Genomic DNA, 20,654 nt, shown 5'->3' with positions numbered 1-20,654 from the left:
GTCACATCTTTAATAGACACATGGGCTGTGTTGGCCCAGACCCCCTGCCCCCTAGTGCACCATGAAGCTGAAAGATCCCCCAGTTGATGGATTTTTCTGAAAAGATTTTGTGGACCGCGAGCACAGGTTGGAAGATTTCCCTGATCGAGCAGTTTTCACTGTGGGGTAAAGTCCCCAATCAAAACAGCTCCTCCAAACTCTCCGAGCATCTTACTTTATCTTATATAAGGTAATTCATTTTGGAGTTGACAACATTATGAAATTGGAACAAGTCCCAGGGACGCAGAAACGAAAGCACTTGAAAGTTGGTGACATCTGTTTTTATTAAAAGTTGACACCTTTTATCAAATTATATTTATGGCTGCCCCTTTCTCGGTTCAGAGGGGGTCTGGGATCAAGAGAGAGCTTCACTTATTGGCTTCAATTACAAACAGCCAGGGGCGTCTCCATCTCCCGAAATGACGGGAGCGTTGGAGGAATTTCAAATCGGGCAAAACGCGTCTCCACGCTGGCGCTGTGTCCTGCGGGTCAGCGTCCTCCTGCGTCAGCGCACAGACTCCCCAGGCTGCAGAAGTCGGGCTGCCAGGGAGCGGGTCAAGCCATCGCAGCGCCTGCCCGCCTGGCCGGTCATCTTCATCTCAGCCACGGAGGGGGCCGCTCTCCAGAACTGGCGGCCCTCGCGGAAGCTCAGATTGCACCCGTTTCTTGGGAATTCTCTAGTGTCCCTTGCTAGGCCCGTAACTTGCCAAGTCCCTTCGCCAAGTCCTAAATGCCTGTGCCCCCTCCAAATCCAGCGTTGACACCCTGACCCCACGGCGATGCTGAAGAGGTGAGCTGGGGAGGTGGTCAAGTCCTGAGGTGGAGCCATCAGTGGGCTTAGGGACTTTACAAGAGAGGCCCCAGAGCTGGGTGACATGGCCGGGAGGAGCTGTCCAGGAGAAAGGGCCTCGGCAGACGTGGAACCTGCCCACGCCTGGGTCCTGGACTCTGGTCTCTAGACCTGTGGGCGTGTCTCTGTTGTCAGAAGCCCCCGGGCTGTGGTGCCCTGTCACCGCAGTCCCTGGAGACTCGCCCCAGCCCCTCTCCGTCCCTTTGAAGGCCTGGTGGCCATGACCACACCTCACCCCAGGACTCGCCAAGACACCAGAGGCAGGCGGGTGCTCCCTGGGGACCCAGGGGGCAGAGGAGTGGGGACGTCCCTGTTCACCCTCCCCCGGCCGTGTGGCAGCTGGCCTGCAGGCCGCCCCTCGTGGCTTCCCCGGACCCGGCCCTTGGTCTGACCTGTGGGACTGCGAGTGATTGACGCGGCTTTCTTCTTCCTCGTGGGAAGCCGTACGTGCTCCTGGACGTGACAGTGGACTCCAGGGGACGATTTCACTGCGGACGGTCTCACCGCCCCGGGGCTCCGTCCAGTGCTGCCTCATCGCCTCTCTCCTGCCCCAGGGGGACTGCCTCCTCCACATCTTGGTCCCTTGCTTCCTTCGGGTGTCACTGCACACCCCGGGGTCCACGGTGTGGAGTTCTGCCGGTTCCCGCTGGCTGTGGTCCCCTTGCGGGATCTCTCTGGGCCGTCACCGTGAACTGCCACGGCTTCCCTCTTGGGGCCTTGGCCTCTCTTCTGCTGAAAACATGGACATGGTGGAGTCCAAGCCTCAGAGAGCCGGCAGCTGATGATTGGCTCACAGCGGCCCCAGCAACATCTTCAGAGTCCTCGGGTCTGCCCTCTGCCTCCGCCTGCAAGCTGCTGGGCCTCCATCCCCGGTGCTGCCTCTGCTCCTCTGTGCCTCAGGCACTGTGCTCACCCTGCAGGCCTCTTGCTACTCCCCAGCATTCTGTAGTGTGCTTCCACCCCGGGGCCTTTGCACTGGCCGACTCCTGTGCCCAGAATGCTCTTGGCAATCTCCCAGAGTCCACTCGCTCCCTTCTTCACGTCCGTAAGGCTGTGAGACTGACTTCAGTGGTGACCCTTCCTGCCTTGTGCCCTCAGAACTAGGATCCCCACCCGACTCCTGCTTCCTTCTTGTTCATTTCCACTAAATGCAGGCTTTGTGAAGGCCAGGGTGTGTGTGTGTCACTGCTGTGTCCCAGGGCACCTACAAGGCCCTAGATCTACACGTTTGGGGAATGAACGGTGTGTACTCCTCTGTAACTTCCCTCTCAGCCGGATCATCCAGGCTGAGCTGTGCATCTGCCACTCTCCCACCTCCACAGCTGTATAGTATTCCACAGTGCGAGGCACCTTGCTCGTGTACACAGGCCCTGCGGGAGGTCGTCTGGGCTGTTTCCACCTGTGGTGAGAGCCGGGCACGTGGCTCAGGCCACCTCCCAGGTTTCTCCCAGTGGACACGGGCAGGGGTTTCTGGACATTCCCCTGTGAGTCTGTTTTAATCCTGCTGAAGCTGGTTGTCCCCGGGTCTCACAGGCCTCTGCTATACTTTGGGTCTTAAATGTCGCCAGAGACTCGAGACTGAAGGCCCTGTGCTCGGCTAGGTGCTGTGGGGAGTGGCTGCCATGGTGTGCCTACGAGGTGTCCCTGGGAGCTCACGTGTGAGACCACGCAGGGATAATCAGAGGTGAGGGGATCCCGTCACGAGAGCTGAGGCCTGGACAGTGGATTGATCCACTTGATGGACTAACTGGGTGGTAGCCATGGGCAGGTGTGGTGGCTGGGGAAGGAGGTCACGGGGACGTACCTTTGTGGTTTCCATTTTGTCCCGAGCCTCTCCCTGTCCCTCCCTCCCTCCTTCCCTGCGTCCTGGTACCGTGAGGGACACAGTCTTCCCCCACCATGAGGTTCTGCCTCGCCCTGGGCCAGGGCAGCGGGGTCTCCAGGGCAGAGGGGTCACAGACTGTGGACGGAAATGTCCTCTCTAGTCCGTTTCTCAGGGGCTTTGCCACAGTGGGCAGAGCTGGCTGCATGGCCCCCATCTTCCTGGGCTCCTTCGGACCCTGCCTGTCCCCGGGGTGGGCTACTGATACTGGACGCCGCCTGTTCACCGATCGCCTCTCCCCTGAGGAAGCTCCAGTGGCGGGTGGCGGGCAGGCTGGGCTGGGCTGGACGTGGATTCCCCGCTCCTTCCTCCTGTGCTCCCAGTGGATTCCCCGTGGGCCCAGCTGGACCCTCCCGGTCAGGGCTTGGCCTCCACCTCTGCTCCAGCCCCTCCTGGCTGTTGCTCCCAGGGAACCCTCCCGCCCACCCTGAGCCTGACCACGGCAGGTCACCCTGCAGGAAGCCAGGCTCCCACTGACCCAGAGCCGCAGCAGCTTCCAGCCCCTCCTCCAGACAGCGAGTCCCTCCGAGGAGCCCGGCGGGCGCTGGTGCTCTGTGGATCCCACGCTGCAGCCATAACTCAGCGACGTCTGTCAGATTTATTGACTGGTTCGGGAGACAAACCAGAGAACCGTTTTCTGCTCCAAATCATCTTAAGCTCTGGAAAGTGACTCGCGATTTTATAAGTGCGCGTGAGGGCCCACGACTTTCAGAATGGGCAGAAGAAGCCATCAGCCGCTCAGACGTCTTTATTGATGATCCCACGCGGACTGCCGCGAACAACAGGCACCAACTAGTGCCAGCCGGGGGGGACTGTGCACTTTCCATCTCCCGCCCCGGCGCTGGCGGAAGTGGCCACTCTCCTGCAGCTGCGCAGCCTCCCAGGGGCACTTGGGGGCTGAGCTCCTGGAGGCTGCACAAGCCCAGGTCTAGAAGCTTCCATTTCAGCCAGAGAAAGAGAAAGTGAGAACAAGGAGCAGCCTGTCCTTGGAGGCCCAAGGTGGCACCTGAACACACCGCATGCCCAGGAGGCCACCAGGCTGCCAGGCCTGCTGTGCTCACCTCCCTGCACCTTGGAGGCTCTGGAGAGGGGAGTGGAGGCCTCTGACCCAGCTCCCTCTGAGCCAGCTCCCTCTGACCCAGGTGCCCTCTGACCCAGGCTCCCTCTGACCCAGCTCCCTCTGACCCAGGCTCCCTCTGACCCAGGCTCTGAGGCCTCCTCCTCCAGAGCCCTCCCCAGAGACGCCCTCCCCAGAGAGGCCCCTCCAGCGGCTCAGACCCAGCCGAGGACAGAGGGACACAGTGCAGCCCTGGGCTAGCACAGACTCGGGCTGCTGTCCACCTCCGTGTCTGAGCTTGTGGCTGCTCGGGGACGGTAGCTGCCCCTCTCCTAGGCCTGCGCGGGAGCAGGGTCCTTGTTCCTGGAGTCTCGGCTCACACATGGCCTGGAAAGTCTGAGAGCCGGAACCTCTCTCTCTCTTTAAATCCTGTCTCAGGAAACAGCCACAAAATTTTACTGGCCTCTGAGAACAGCCTCATGCCATCTAATAGGGGTTCACCGTGTCCTCTTAATCTGAAATACTGGCTTACTCAGCTTCCCTCCTGGGCTGTAGACCCATGTGGGATCAAGTCTCCACCACCGTGTCCCCAGGTCGCCCTACGGGGAGCACAGCGCATCTTATTTCCTGGGCCAGAGCCAGGAGACGGACTCTGTCATGGTTAGGAAGTGAGGTGTCCCCAGGAGCTCCCTCGTGAGACAATGCAAGAAGCTCGGAGGAGAAATGATGGGGTGGAGAGGGCCTCAACCCAGTCGGTGGGTTAATGATCCTCCGACAGGGACCAACTGAGCGTCACTGAGGTGGTGGGTGTGGCCGGCGGAGGTGGGAATCGGGTGGGGTTTGGGGTATGTATTTGTTTCTGGTGAGCAGAGCCTCTCTCTGCTTCTGGATCATCTTGTGAGCTGCTTCCCTCGGCCACCCTCTCCCACCGTGACGTTCAGCCTCACCTCGAGCCCTGAGGAGCGGAGGCTGCTGTCTATGGATTAAGACCTCTGAGACGGTGAGCCCCTAAATAAACTTTTCCTCCCCTAAAATTGCTCTAGTTGGGGCTGTTCGTCACAGCAGCAAAATCGCTGACTAAACAGAACCGGAAACTCAGGAGGCAGTGTTTGTGTGGACGCTGGCCGGGGGTCCCTGGGCCGACAGCTTCACTCTCTGGCCTCTGCTGCCTCATCTTTAAAGTGGGCCCAGTGGCAATTCAGGTGCTCCTCTGCCTGCAGGGGGTCTCGCTTGACAAACCCGTGACAGGCTGGAAACACATCAGGGCACTTGGGCAGATGCACCTGGCTACAGACCAGCCTCCTGAGCCCAGCCGAGCGGGCTCAGAACACTTTGTCCCACAGCTGGGCAGCGTTGGCCCAAAGCCAACTTTATGATCCAGTGTCGAGCACCTCGCGTCACTCAGCAAGTGCTTTTCTGGGAGGGTTGCACGCACACACACACACACACACACACACACACACACACACACACACACACTTTTGTGCCACTTTAAGTTATAAAATGGTCCTTAGCCAGGGGCCATCTGTGCTTACCTTGGGGTCAGTGCAAACGGGGACAGGTGTTGGCAAGAGGAGGATGTGCAGGTTCGAGGTCTCCCAAGGAAGCCAGGCTGCCCGCTCACACAGCCTCTCTCCCAGCACACTCTCAGGTCCTGGAGTGAGGCAGGGCAGCTCCACGGTCAAGAGCACACTCTGGACAGATGGCTGTCCCCATCCCCTGCTGGGACAGCATTCCCGAGACAAGTGCCCTCGCCCACAAGCTGGGGCTGGCAGTGCCGCCTGCTCCCGGGGTCTTTGAGGATTCGGTGAGATGGAATCTGGAAGCCCTTGGTGCATGTTCTTGCAAGACCCCTGCTGCCACCTTCTCCTGAGCACAGGCCCAGGGCTTCCACGGCCTCCCCACTCAGCAGGTGCAGCCGTGGCGAGTGCTTCCGGAACCGTGTGCACCAAGTGGCCAGCAGCAGCAGAAGCCATTGCTGGACCCGGGTCCAGGTGCGGCAGGTGTAGAGAGGGACCTCCGTTTGTGGCTTGTAGGTGGCATCTTCTCCCTGTGTCCTGTGTGCCCATGTCTTAAATCTCCTCATTTCATAAGGACACCAGGCATCCCGGGCTGAGACCCACCCTGAGGGTTCACTTTACCCCATCACTTTTGTAGAGACCCTGCCTCTGACGAGGGTGTGTCCCTAGGGAGCTAGACGTCCCCCGAGGAGGGGAGCGAGTCGGTTCACAGCATCAAGCTTCGGGAGTCCCGTTTGCTTCACAAATGTTTTTTGAGCCAGTGCTTTCCCCAGACACCATTTTGCATATTTTTTCTTAAGTTTTTTAATAAATAAATGAATTTAAAAAGGAATCAGGAATTCCCCTTCTCACGCACGTAGGATGTGCTTTCAAGTGTGGATAAAGCATCGGGAAGCGGAGTCGTAGCATCACGGGTAGCGATGGGCCTCCAAGAGCTCATGTCAGCTTCGGGTGCGGTGGACGTGAGGAGAGGCTGTGGTCCTGGTCCTCTGGTCACTGTGGAGACGGCCTGGAGCCCTGAGAACCCAGTGCCCTGCCCGTGCTCTGCTGGCCCTGAGGCTGAGCGGACCACAAGGTCACGGAGCAGCTCACCAGGCTCACGTGAGCTCCGGTGGTGATTGGTTATCGATTTAAATCACAAGAATATAGATTAAGAGCCTCTGAGGATCCGTTTTTTAAACTCGGGCTATTGATCATGGAAGATGAAGTCTAAAATGGGGGAGAGTTGGAAATGGGAGGGCACACAGCCGTGCTGGGTCCTCCGGGGGTCGCCGTCCGCCTGGGCTCTGGGGGAGCTGAGGCTGGGTCTGGGGGAACAGGTGGAGCCGCGCCCCCACCCCAGGGCCTTGCTCCTGAACCAGGAGAGACCCAGCTCATCAGGAGGGGCCAACAGCTGGGATATTGACCCACCCACTGGGTTCATTTGCACAGATTTGAACATTCTCATTGATTTTCCTTACAAGATTGAGTATATGTTTCTCCAAGGAAGAAAAATGGCTCTAGAAGTGAAATCATTAGAGTTGTGAGCGCGGTAAATACAGCATAAACTGCAACTCGGAGCAACACTCTGAACAGAGGTTAAGCCATAAAACGGCAAAGCCCCACCAGATACCCCTTGTCCTCTGGACTGCAACCGATGCCCACGTGGGTGTGTGGCCGGGTCCCGCGGATGGTTCCGGCCCACGTCCGCCCCTGCCACCTGGGATTCCTGGCTCCTCCCCAGAGCCTCCACCCCTGCCCCTCCCAGGGTCTCCTCCCCACAAGCCCTCGGCCCTCCTCCCACCGCCCAGGCCCCTGTGACTGCAGGAGCCGCAGCAGGAGCTGGCCCAGGACTGGCTGCCCACCTCTTGGCCCCGCTCACCCTGACGGGATGAGCCACGCACGGGTCTGTGCTCTGAGCCTGTGAGCTCCTGAGGGAAGCCCGGGGCCTCCACAGCGGGGCCTGGGACACCGCCTGAGGCCGGGCTGGTCCTGTGCGTGGCCTTCTGGGAGGAGCGGCCCTCAGTCGGCCTCCATGAGTCCTCCCTCCCGGGAGCACGTGGAATAGGATGGCCTTCAGCACCCGAGCGGCCACTCCTTCCTGGCTGAGGTTTTCGGGCTGTGGACAGTGAGAGGATCTGACTTGGGTCAGGTGGACCTCCGTTGTGAGATGGTGGCAAAGCCCGGAAGCTGCGGAGGCAGTGGCCACAGGACAGTGGACCCCTGAGGTCCTCAGGTGAAGGAGCCTGAGGACCCTGGGGGGCTGTGCTGGCTGAGGAGAGGCCATGAAGATGGGAAAGAAATGCAGGTTGGTTTCTTTATGAAGCCCATGGTGTGGGCTGCTGTGGGCTGCTGTGGGCTGCTGTGGGGTGCTGTGAGCTGCTGTGGGATGCTGTGGGGTGCTGTGGGGTGCTGTGGGCTGCTGTGGGGTGCTGTGAGCTGCTATGGGGTGCTGTGGGCTGCTGTGGGGTGCTGTGGGGTGCTGTGGGCTGCTGTGGGCTGCTGTGGGGTGCTGTGGGCTGCTGTGGGCTGCTGTGGGGTGCTGTGGGGTGCTGTGGGCTGCTGTGGGGTGCTGTGGGCTGCTGTGGGCTGCTGTGGGGTGCTGTGGGCTGCTGTGGGGTGCTGTGGGCTGCTGTGGGGTGCTGTGGGCTGCTGTGGGGTGCTGTGGGCTGCTGTGGGGTGCTGTGGGCTGCTTTGGGCTGCTGTGGGCTGCTGTGGGCTGCTGTGGGGAGTGGGGGAGAGAGCCCTCGAGGGGCAGTGGTCATGGGGTGAGCAGGGGGCAGCCAGAGGGTGTGGAAGAGCTGGGAGATCTCAGGACGGCTTCGTTCACTGCCTTGCTCTCGACTCTGCGTCCTCAGTGAGGGAGAAGGGGTTGTGATGCCAAGGTGTGGCCCTGGGTTACCAAGGGAGCAGCGTGGCAGCTAAGAGAGCAAGTGCAGAGTCACATGGCCGAGGCAGGCAGGCTGGCAGCCGTGGCACTGAGCCTCAGCCTTCCCAGGCTCTTACAGGAGGTGCCCAGCCCAAATCCCCAAGGACCCACAAGTCAGGACAACGTGAGTGGCCAGAGAGTGGACACCAACCACCTAACTGGGAAGGGAAGGTGTGCTCTGCCTGCCCACAGCAGGTGACGTGTGCACTCCTGGAATCACGTTGTTCAGAAACGGGAAGGAGCTGTGGGTGGGCCAGGGGCGTCCCCAGCAGCTGGGCCCCATGGTGACTGTCAGGGCACGATGCTGCCTACCCACGGGCCAGAGAGGCCTGCTCCAGGTCACCCACCCTCCAAGGCCTCGGAGAAGGTGGCTCCTGCTAGGAGGAGGAGCTGGGCAGCACTGCTGTGGGTCCAGTGCCCAGGGGTCAAGAGGAAAGGCATGAGTTAGGAGCATGCGCACGCACACATGGACACGTCTGTCTGTCCACCATCTGCACACACAGAAGCACATCTATCCCTCCATCCACCTAGAGTGTAAACACAAATGTACACACTGAATGTCCACCTGCCCTCTCACCATATGCCCATGTAGACACACACACACACACACACACACACACACACACACAGGTCCACCCGTCTGCAGCTCCGCCCACCCACCTAGACAAATGCACACCCCAGTGCTCGTCCAGCCTCGCGCACGCAGACACATCCTGCCTTTTAAATGAGGTCCTCTAGCTGGGCTGATGGGATCCCGGCGGGCACTTTGGTCAGCCAGCAGGCCACCCTGAGCGGAGAGGGAGAGTGACTTTGATGGAGACCGTGGAGGCGTCTCACCAGCGCGTTGGCAGTCTTTCTGTGATGGAGCACGAGGTGGCGAAGCTCTGCTCTCTGGCCCACTGTGGCCCTCCACCCTGCCGGTGGCCTAGTTGCTGGAGGAGGAGGAGGACCTCTGTCTACCTAGGCTCCCGGGGGAGGGAGGCCGTCAGCCGCTGGCACATGGTGGGCGTTGGGTGGCCTGCTGCTGCAGAGGCCTGCCTCTCTTCTCACAGGAACAGGAAGTTCTGAGTTGATGATATGATTTCTGCATCTCATAACGAGCTGGCTACAAAGCCCCGTGGAAGGGAGGGGTTCGCGGTACACCTGTTAGCAGCAGTCCTACTGTGAGCAATTACACCTCTGACAAAGGGAACAGCAGCCAATCATCGTGGGTATTAATACTCTCCACCTCGGTGCCCCCCAACGTTTGAAACAACACAAAGTGCTTTTGGAACCAAACGGGAGCCACTGGAGCCTTCTACTGCATGCAGCTCCTGGAGAGCCTGAGATCCGAGGCAATTTGCCTTAATAAAGCTGTTTAACATTAATTTAAGGTGGAATCGGGCCAGGTTTAAGAAAATTAAGAAAAATGCACTGAATGGGCACAGCTGAGCCTCCTTCTGGGGAAGCCGGCCGCCTCTCCCCCTCCAGCTGCTGAGCACCGTGCTGGGCCCTCGGGGCTGCTGTCCCACCAGAGTCTGGGCCCCACATTTTGAACCTTCAGACTGTTTCGATGGAGGTTTAGTCTCCTGGTGCTGGGTGTGGGGAGCCAGCTGGCAGGAGCCGGAGCTGGGGTTTGCATCTAGAGGCTGCCACTTGCTCCCCATCACCAGGGCCGTGCACATCGCCATCGTCACTGTGTGGCCTTGCTGAGAGCGGGACACGGGGAGAGCCACCACCTGCCCAGCAGGCATTTGCTGGTGAAGCGTTAGTCACGGCAGCGTGATGTACCAGCGTGGCAGGTGCCCCACCTTGCCAGACAAGGGGAGCAGGAACGGAGCAGGTGGAGAACCGGTCATTAAAACGGCAGTTTGGGCTTCAGACCTCGGAGAGCTTAGGCCCCCCCCCCCATGCGCCCCGGCACAGCGCCACATGAGAGGACCCTCCTTTGTCCTCAGAGACAATGACAGAGCCAGGGTGGTTCAGCCATTCATGAGTGGTCAGCCGTCCAGCTGGGCTGCCCTGGCCAGACCAGGCGGTATGTCCCCCACCCGGGGCTGGTGGGCCAGGTCCCTGCCGTCGTGGAGTGGCCTGCCCACAGGAGGCAGCTGTGGACATGGACACAGGGCTCCGGTTCTAAGGAGAAGCGAGGAAGGTCACCAGGTCTGGCTGGGAGGGCGTGGCTCTGTGTGGGATGCGGTTTCCTGAGAACCAGGTGTGAGCAGAGACCCTGGAAGGGCGGGAGCCCCCTTTCGCACTGTGGCCGGTAGGAGCTGCCAGGGCGAGCCCTCAGAGGCCAGTGAGGGTCGGGAAGGGTGAGCAGTGGAAGGAAAGGCTGTGCCTGTTAGAGTAAAAATGGCGGCCAGGGAGCTTCATACGGAGATGTGTGGGCCAGAGCGGGGCGGTGGATCGATCCTGGGGGAGGACAGTCCTTAGGGGATCACACATGGGCCCAGCTGAGGAGGGACTCCGGGGACCCAGCGCAGAAGCACACTGGCTTCAGGCAGAGCGGGCTGGACAGGGTGGAGCACGGGGCAGGAGATGGGCGTCCAGGGCAGGAGATGGGCGTCCAGGGCAGGAGATGGGCGTCCAGGGAGAGGACACAGACGGCTTTGAGGTTGAACCTGCAGGGCTTGCGGACGGCTGGCTGGGAGACCAGGGAGAGCAGGCAAGATGGCCTCTGCTGGAAATCCAGGAAACGCTTCTGCCCCACCCAGGCGGGAAGCGGATGAGAGGCAGAGTCACCCCACGCGGGGCTCGCTGTCCCCCTCAGGCCTCTCAGGTGGTCGCCGGGGGCATTGCTCACACAAGGCAGGAATTTTGGAGCTAGGCCAAAGCTGGCGTTTAGATTTGGAAAACTGGGGAGAATCTGAAGTGGAGGTGAGGAGGGTAGAGGAGTGGCTGCAGACCTAGGGTGGCCTGTGACCCCATCTCCTGTGTCCCTAGCCATGGGGATCACTGCCCTTCAGCATGGGTGGGACACGTAACCTGCCTCCAAACTAAAAGGTTCAGCCAAGGTGCTGACCCTGCTTGGGCAGGTCACCGGGGTCACAGTGCTGTGCTGCCGGGCTCCATGTCCTGAAGACCCCTGCGCTGGCCTTGAGGACGTGGCTGCCTGTCATAGGCCCCACTTGGAGGGGCCACAGGACGAGGAACCCACAGCCAGCAAGAAACAGAGGCCCCTGGCCAGGACGCCTCCAGGAACGGAGGCCACCAACAGCCTGTCACTCGGCCACCGTCCTTCTCGTTGGGCCTCAGATGAGACCCCAGCCCAGGGACACCTCCGCTGCAGCATGGCATGAGCCTTGCCTGAGTCCCTGACCTCAAGAAGCTGCACGATGACCGGCGGGCACAAAGCCGCTCTGCTCCGGGAGGCGTCACGCTTCTGCGGAAAACCCAGAGGAGAGGGGACAAGCACAGAGACCCGGGCTGGGCCTTTCCCAGGAGCCCCCGAGGGCTGCCAGAACTCCAGCAGGCCCCGAGTACGCGTCAGATTGGCTTTGGCTGGATGCAACGGACGGGGTGGTGACGGCCCAGCTGGCCAGGTGCCCGAGAGCCAGCCTCTCCCTCGGGGCTGCACGGAGCCTGCTGCAGCAAATTAGCTCTAAATAGAAGCGGAACATATGGATTGGGAGATAAGCTTCCTTGGGAAGAGACAGCCCTCGGCCACGCTCCCCTTCCCGGCCCCTGCTCTTCCCCCTCCCCGCCCGCTGCCAGAAGCCGGGCGCCAACCCCTGCAGCCCGGTGCTCCATGGTTATTTGCAGTGGGATTTTTATTGCAATGTCGGAGTTTTTCATATTTGTCTTCCACGTCCTAAAGGGCAGACGCTCTCGGGCGTCGATGCCGGCTGCCCAAGCAAGTGACTTCTGGCTTCTCTGCTGGGTTCCAAAAAAGTGCTGCTTGGTTCTGCTCAATAACCGCCCGGCTCATTGTGCTGCTCCCCGGGCTGTGGACTGACCCTCTGATGGCGTGTTCATAGACCACAGGAAGGACGGGCGCCGATGCCCTTCCCTACCACGTGGCATCCGAGGAGCCTCTGGGCTCACTGCACCAGCATTTATGCAGCACCTGCTGGACACCAGCTCGGTCCTTGGTCCTGAGGGGCAGAGGCCAGGATGTTCAGTTCCTGCGGTGGGCACATCCATCACCAGCTGAGGAGCTGCTGTCTGGACACTTGGCTCTTCTGCCTCCCACTCAGGGTGCTGCCCATTAGCAATAGGCAGGAGTGAAGAGGCACCCAGGTGGCCAGTCCCACCCACCACTTCAACACAGGCCCGTGTAGAGTCACACCCTTGGGAAAGGGAAAGGGGTGGACGAGGCAAGAGGACACGTGACTGCAGCAAGGCCACCGCGACTGGCCCCCGAGTGGGTGCAGGTGGGGGCTCTGACCATCCAGGAGGGGATGACCTTCCTGGGCTTGTGACTTGCAGAAGGCCCTTCCTGTCGATGGATAATGAAATCGGAACCTGGATTCCACTGCTGTTATGGAGATTGAAAGTGGCCCTTGTGTGCAGGGACTGGTCACACAGGAGGTCAACACAGGAGTGAGAGATGTGGGCCAAAACCTTCCTGCAAAGAGGTCTCATTGAGTGTAAAAGCAAGGCCATTTTTTTTGAAAGTTCATAACTTCATTCAAAAAGCCTTATTCAGTAACTACTAATTCAGCACCTGCCCCCACCAGGTGCTGTCCAAGGTCCTGGGGCTGCCACACACCAGCCCTTATGCGAAACAGTGTGGAGGTTCTTCAAAGTGCTAGATGTGGAACCACCATGGGACCTGATCCCACTCTGGGGTCCAGAGGAGAGGAAGCGCCTGTGCCGAGGAAAAGTCTGTGTCCTGTATGGTCACCATGCTACTCACAGAAGCCAAGGGTCCCGTATGGTCACCATGCTACTCACAGCAACCAAGGTGAGGAGCCACGCAGCTGTCCATCAGCCTCTGTGTGCATGGAGAAAATGTGGCACGCGTGCATGCATGGAAGGACCACACCCGGTGATGTTGTTCAGTCCTACAAGGATGGAATGCTGTCACCAGAGAGCGTCATGTTAAGTGAACTAGGCCAGACTCAAGAGGACGAAGACCCGTGGTCCCACCGGCAGGTGGACGCTGAGGAGCTGAGCTGTGGGAGAAGAGGGGGGAACGTGGCCACAGGGAGATGGGGGCCGCGTGAGGGGGGGAAAGGAAGAGGGCAAACGGCCAGGGACACAGTCAAATAGGAGAAGACTTCCACTGTCCCACAGCACGGTAGGGTCACCACGGTTGGTGACAACTGACTGTGTATTTAAAAATAGCTTGTAGGGAGGATTTTGAATAAGAAACTCAAAACATGTGCCATCAAAAACTAACTAACCTACCTGGTGTGGTGGCACACGCCTATAATCCCAGCGGCTCAGGAGGATGAGGCAGGTGGGTGGTGAGTCCAAAGCCAGCCTCAGCAACTTAGTGAGGCCCTAAGCAACTCAGGGAGACCCTGTCTCTAAATAAAACACAAAAATGGGAAAACGGGCTGGAGATGTGGCTCAGGGGTTCAGTGCCCCTGGGTTCAACCTGGTACTCACCCAACCACTGAGCAGGCAAATGAACCAGACACTTCCCAGAAGAAGAGAGACAAAGGGCCAACAAACTTACATTGAAACGGCATGCTCCGTCTTTAGCAGCCGGGGAAATCCAAATCCAAGTTGCCCGGAGATTGCACCTCCCACCCGTCAGGTGGCTGTCATCACGAGCCACATGGTGATGACGCCTGCAGAGGTGTGGACAGGGCGGCCCTGGCGCTCTTGGGAGGACCGTAAGTCAGTACCACTGTGGAAATCCGTGCCGAGGTTCTCGGAGGACCAGGCTCGGCCCCCTGTGGCCCGCGTTCCCACTCCCCCGGGCTGCAGATCTTCACAGAATGAAGAAATGATCCGGGTTTGAGGTGATGGACGTGCCGATTGCCATGACCTGATTACACATGGCACCTGTTGAAAAGTCACACCGTACCCCACACAAAGGCTCAGTGATTACGTCTCCGTTCACAGTGAAAGTCAAAAGGAGATCCAGAAAGGGTGGCATCGGGGCCACGGAGGCGGCTTCGGAGGCGCCCGCAGGTCGCTGGGTCCAGCTGTGCATCTTGGTTCTCACTCGAATTCCTCTTGCAAGTTGAGCCTGAGCTCCTGCTGTGGGGGGGGGGGTCAGAGCCTGGAGGCAGAGAGGCCCGTTCGCTTGGTCCGGAGGACACGCTTACTCCCTCTTCCTGAGAAGCACCAGTCGCTCTGCACGGGGAGCAGGCCTCCCGCACACACACGGTCAAGACTCTCTCGGGAGGTCACGTCCTCTGCCTTAATCCACCTGCCCCATCTGTCTGGTGAAGGGCAGCTGTGCCCCGGAGCTGCGGTCACGTCAGGAACACACCACCAGCCGGAGACCTGGCCCCTTGGAGATCTATTGCACATGCTTTAAAAACGGACCGGAATGAGGTTCCTGAACAAAGCATGTGAAATGTTTTAGACACACTTTAAATGAGATTATTATAGACCCAGAGACTGTTCCTGCCTTAATTAGAAAAAATCTCGATGCTCACACTGGGAAGCTAATTGGCACCACCGAAGCACTGAGTGAGTCCTAATTTTGCTACTTAGAGGCACACCTGGCGACTCGCCGCTCGGGCAGCAAGGCTATAAAAAGCAGCAGCTGCCGTGAGGCGAAGGCTGCAGGACTGGCTCAGGACAGGGAGCAGAGGACTGGCTGCCGCTCTGTCACCAGCACCATGCATCACACTCGAGCTGGAGCCAGGGGACAAGGACGCTGTCCCCCGCCCAGACAGGAGGCTCCACTGACGCCGAGGGGAGGGGCTCCGGGGTGTCCTAGAGGATGTGCAGCAGGGGACAGAGCCACCCCAACACTTCCAGGCCCCTTCATACAGAGGCATGTGCAAGAGGCCGGGGAAGAGAGAGTGAGGGAAACGGAGCCCTGCAGCCCAGAAGAGAGGCACAAACAGGGAGAGATGCCCAGGCTCCTCCCCAGGGCCCCCTGGATGCAGCGGCCAGGCCCTGCTCCCAGGCCCCAATCCAGGAGGTTGAGTGGACACAGGAGGGGGCCTCTGCTGGCCCGGCAGGCCCTCCCCTGTTTGGGGCTCAGAGGTAGACCAGCCTGTGCACAGGGGATGGGACGCCCTGCCAGGAGGCCCTTCAGAACTGACTTTGGTTAAACTGAAGCGCTTTTGCCAGTCCCCCTGCTCCTGCAGCAGGACAGTACAGCAGCCACGCGAGAGCTTGGGCTCCCAGTGTCCCTCAGAGGCTGAGGGCGTGCTGAGGGCGTGCCCCCCTGCAGGCAGGTTTGGGGGGGCGGTGGAACCCGAGTGAGTGCGCCATGTGGGAGGCTCAGGTCAGTGGCGACATGGCCCCGCACACGGGAGGACCTCAGCCCTTCCTCTGGGTCCTTTGCACTCCCCACTGTGAGGGAGACCGTGCTGTCCTGCCACGGATCCCACCCTGAGGCCCTGCCCGCCTGCAGGCCTGATCCGCAGGCCCACCCGGCCATGAACTGGGACCTCTAAAACCGAGCGCTGAAGAAATAAGCCTTTTCTCTTTACAACTTGATTATCTCGGGTATTTGTTAAAGTGACAGAAAGCTAATCAACACAATCATGCATCTGTCAAAACAGAAGGATCTTGCCCAAGATGATGGACGGAGAGCAGAAATGACTTTCACTTGGCTCTCACAGGAGTTTCTGTTTCCAAGGTAGGGAAAGCAGTCAACACAACCACACGCACACACGTGCACACATGCACACACACGCACACACACGCACATGCACACATGCACACACACATGCACACATGCACGCACACACATGCACGCACACACATGCACGTACACACACATGCACGCACACACGCACACACATGCACACACATGCACACGCACACACATGCACATGCACGCACACGGACACACATTCACACGCACACACATGCACACACATATGCACGTGCACACATGCACACATGCACATGCACGCACACACATGCACGTACACACACATGCACGCACACACGCACACACATGCACACACGCATGCACACATGCACACACACATGCACGCACACACACATGCACGCACACACATCCACACACACGTGCACACATGCACACACATGCGCACACATGCACACACATGCACACGCACACACATGCACACACATACGCACGTGCACACATGCACACATGCACACACATGCACACACACGCACACGCACACACATTCACATGCACACACATGCACACACGCACACCCAGGACAGCCACTCTGCTTCTCAGAAAAGCTCTCGTTTCTCCTCTGCCCCATCTTATCTCACAGTTGGGGAAATCCGCTGACACCCCTCAAAACTTGCAGATTCTGAAGGCAGCTGCCTGAAGGCGGGCATCTGGCCCCAGGAACGTGGATGCATTTATTTCTCTGAATGAAACTTTTGAGTAATTGACACATTATGTAAGCCCATAGCAGCCCATTGCTACTGAGGAAAGTTCTGGAAGCTAACACAAGCCCACTGGGGAGGCTGAGGCCTTATTACCTTCTCCTTTCCCACGGGCCTCCCCATCGTCTTGGAAGGGAAAGTTCCGGCCTCCAGGATGAACGCTTCAAAAACATTTTGCCAAAGTAGGGCACAGGTGACTTACCCAGGCTGAAGGGCTTCCTCGGCTTAGGCGTAAGTACTGGTCTTAGTTAATATCCCTTCAGACTTCAAAGGGTGTTGCAAAGACCCAGAGGGAAAGCGGGGACAGGGAGCCTGCCGTGACTTGGACCACAGTGGCCCGCACAGATGTCGGGCCGAGGAACGCCCACACGTGTGGGTTGAAGAGGGCTTCCTTAACTTCTGCGTTGGCTTTTTAGAAAATAGCTTTCTCTTCTTTGAAGACTCTTGGAGTGTATTAGCCTGAGGCAAGGACTTAAATGGGAGTAACTCGGTGTGATTCCAGGAGGAAGGCCAGGGTCAGGGAAGAGGAGATAGAAAGAGGGAGAGTCATGGGGGGGGGGACCCCTCACAGCCACGGCCCCTCTCTGAGCAGCCATCGCCAGGTGTGGTAAATAAAACACAGGAATCCCGAGAGGGCGTGAAATTCAGGTGACCACAGAATACTTGGAGTCTCCCTATGTCCACGCAGCCTTTGTTGTACACTTATGTCAAACATCCCTCATTGCCTGTCTGCTTTCCGAGTTTCGTGGGGTGGCCGTTCTTGACCTGAGGACCTGTCAGGTGGAGCCTCTGGACGCAGCTCAGGAAGGGAGGAGCCGGCCCCCCCACTGGCTAGTGAAGGGTCTTGGCTCTCCGGTGCTCGCAGCTGTTGGGGGAGGGATCTGGCAGGCCTGCCGAGGTCTCGCCCAGCCAGCAGACCACCGAGAACCCTGGGGTTCAGAGGTCGAGGTGTCCCAGGGCCTGAAGTCAGAGATGTCAGGCTGGACCTCTGCAGAGCTGGCCAGAGACCCTGCAGAAGTGACCTCCGTCAGGGCAGCCCAAAGAAGGACCCAGAAAGGGCCCGTGTGGGGCCTGGGAGGTGGCTGCGACGCAGGGTCCCTGGAAGAGGTGCGGCACAGTGGTAGGTCCAAGTGCATTTGTCAACTTGGTCTTGAGCCTACTGTGCTCAGGGCAGCGCAGGAGACCAGCGGCTGTCGGGGCCTCGCTCCAGCTGGGTGTGGCCCCTGGTTGACAAATGGGGGCGACTCGTTCCTCAAATACCTTGTACCATTCTCCACGCTGAGAGCTTTTGAGTAATTGATGCCTTACATAAGCACACATCAGCCTAACACTAAGTGAGGAACGTTCTGGAAGCTGAAGCGAGCCCTCTGGGGATATTTACGTGGGTCTATTTCTGGGTTCTCTGCTCCATCCCATTATCTTCCTGCTCATCTCTCTGCCACCCGTTCCAGATCACCATGGCTATGTGCTGTCGTGAAACTGCATAGACCGAATCCTCCCTCTTTTTTTTTCCTTTTCCAAAATATTTTAGCTATTTCATCTTCTTTGTGACTTTCAGAATAATCTTATCTGTATCTACAAAAAAAAAAACTTGCTAAGATTTTGATACAATTTGTTTTAAACTTGTGTGTTGTTATGGGAGAATTGATACATTTGTTCTCTCGAATCTCCAATTCATGAACACAGTGTGTCTCTCCATTCCTGCAGATTCCATTTCTTCCACCAGCATTTTGTGGTTTTCAGTACACAAATATTGTGTGCTGAAAATTTTTTAAAATTTTCCTAGAGGATACTAATTAGGCAGAGGAATGGGTTTTACTGCAGCAGATGTGTGCATACACATAACACGCTTGGATTATAACTACCCCATCATGCTTTCTCTGCCCCGTGACCTGGAGGGAACAGGTGGCAATTGTCCTCCTGAGCCTGGCTTATTTCACTTAGCATTATGATCTCTAGTCCCTTCCGTCTTCCTATAAATGACATGGCTTTTTTCTTTTTATGGCTGAATAATACTCCATTTTTGTGTGTAATGTCTCTTTCTCTTACCCATTCATCCACTGACAGGCACCTAGGCTGATTCCAAAACTTGCCACTTGTAAATAGCGCTGCAAGGAGCACGGGTGTGCAGGTGTCTCTATAGGATGCCGAGCTAAATTCCTGGGGCGTATGCCGAGAGAGGAATGGCTGGATTGTATGCAGTTCTATTCTGTTCTATTTTGAGGAACCTCCATATTGATTTCCACGGTGGCGGTTCTGACTCACATTCCCACCAAGAGTGTGTAAGGGTCTCCTTCCCCACATCCTCACCAGCACTTATTATTACTTGAGGTCTTGATGATAGCCATTTTAACGAAGGTAAAATGAACTGTTTGGGTCATTTTGATGTGCATTTCCCTGATGGCTCAAGACACTGAACATTTTCCATATAATCACTGGTCATTGGACACCTTCTCCAGGGCAGTGTCGGTTCAGTTCATTTGCCCATGTATCACCAAGTTGTTTATTTAGTTGATATTAAAAGTTTTGAGTTTTTTTTTTTAATTCTGGATGTTAATCCTTGGTCAGAGCTATACAGTAAAAATCATGGAACACTGAAGAAAGAAATTGAACAAGACACTGGAGGGTGAGAAGCCTCAACCCTGTTCATGGATGGGTAGACTCAGTATTGTTTAATGGGCACACTACTGAAAGTGGTCTACAGATTGCATTTTGTTAGTGTTACACTTCTCATTTAATTTTTAAGTGATTGAAAATACTGCACTTTAAATTTCAGTGTCCATGTGTTGATTGCTGATATATAAAAATACAGTTGATGTTTGTATGTTTACTTAGTATCTAGCAACCTTTGTTCATTCTTTGGTCTCTTTCCTCGGGATTTTCAATGTGGATGACCATACCATCTGCAAATAGGGGTGCTTAATTCCTTCCTTTCCCCCTTCAACAATGTATCACATATCACACGAGAAGGGCGAAGGCACACATCCATTCTCATGTGATACATTGTTGAAGGGGGAAAGTGCCCAGCTTCTCACCATTAAATACAATGCTGTAGAGTTTCTTACAGATGTTATTTATCCCGTTCAGGAAGTTCCCTTATATTTTCATTATTATAACGATTTTTTTATCATGATGGATATTGGATTTTGTTAAATATAATTTCTGCATTAATTAATATTGTCATGCAATGTTCCTGCCTTTGCCTGTTAATATGAAATAACCCATTACTTGATATTAAAATATTGAATTAGCCTTTAGTCCCTGGAATAAGCCCCACTTGGTCATGGTGTAACTGACCATGACCTGTTTGCTGATATTTTGTGAAGGATTTAAAATATCAATATGGATAAGGGACATTCATCTGTAGTTGTGATTGAAATTTTTTTGCTCTTTTTTTTTTTTGGATGTCAGTATTGATACCATACCAGCTTCATAGAATGAACTGGGAAGTACTCTCTTCTATTTTCTGAAAGGCATCATGTTCTGACGATGTTCTTTTAAAACTCTTTGGCAAAATTCTCCAGGGAAAGAGTCTAGGTAGACCTCCTGTGTTAATAAACCGCTTTTGCAGGGACCTTCAGCAATGGGGTGAAATAATTTGCAGCGTGTGGGGAGGATGCCCGCCCCCGGCCCTGTCCCCCTCCGTTGGGTCAGTGACAGGGCAAAATGACATCTAAAACAAAAGGAGAGACACAGGAAGAAAACTAGTGATGGGAAGATCAGAAAGCATGAAGAATGAACCAGCCGATCTGAAAAGCAACCAGAGAGAAACTACGACGAGAAGGACATTAGGAGGGAAAATCTATTTTCAGCTCTAGACAGAGATGGAAAGGACAATGAGGAGGAAGAGCCCAGGACACAGCGGAGACGGGCTCCAGGAGGAGATGGGTCAAACTGCAGAGGAAGCCCAAGGAGGAGATGACCAAGACATGGAGCAGGGAGGAGGAGATGGAAAACCA

At 56.9% G+C, this 20,654-nt stretch overlaps 2 long non-coding RNA genes across 3 annotated transcripts; both read right to left on the bottom strand.

Annotated features, from left to right (window-relative positions):
* Nucleotides 1–305: 305 nt before the first annotated feature.
* On the bottom strand, nucleotides 306–10,127 carry LOC144367838 (uncharacterized). 2 transcript variants are annotated; one of them, XR_013427343.1, is made up of 3 exons: nucleotides 5,364–10,127; nucleotides 3,250–3,376; nucleotides 306–1,621 (listed from the first exon to the last, which is right to left on the bottom strand). It is a non-coding gene; the product is annotated as an uncharacterized LOC144367838 (long non-coding RNA). The 2 variants fall into 2 exon arrangements; XR_013427342.1 differs by having other exon boundaries at nucleotides 306–1,618.
* A 1,863-nt stretch (nucleotides 10,128–11,990) lies between these two features.
* LOC144367837 (uncharacterized) lies at nucleotides 11,991–15,020 on the bottom strand. Its single transcript, XR_013427341.1, has 2 exons — nucleotides 13,865–15,020; nucleotides 11,991–13,712 (listed from the first exon to the last, which is right to left on the bottom strand). It is a non-coding gene; the product is annotated as an uncharacterized LOC144367837 (long non-coding RNA).
* Between the last annotated feature and the right edge of the window lie 5,634 nt (nucleotides 15,021–20,654).

This window comes from Ictidomys tridecemlineatus, chromosome 11 (genome assembly GCF_052094955.1).
Source record: "Ictidomys tridecemlineatus isolate mIctTri1 chromosome 11, mIctTri1.hap1, whole genome shotgun sequence".
Lineage (NCBI taxonomy): Eukaryota > Metazoa > Chordata > Mammalia > Rodentia > Sciuridae > Ictidomys > Ictidomys tridecemlineatus.
Note: the sequence above shows the minus strand (reverse complement) of the source record. Positions and strands in the feature narration are given on the sequence as shown.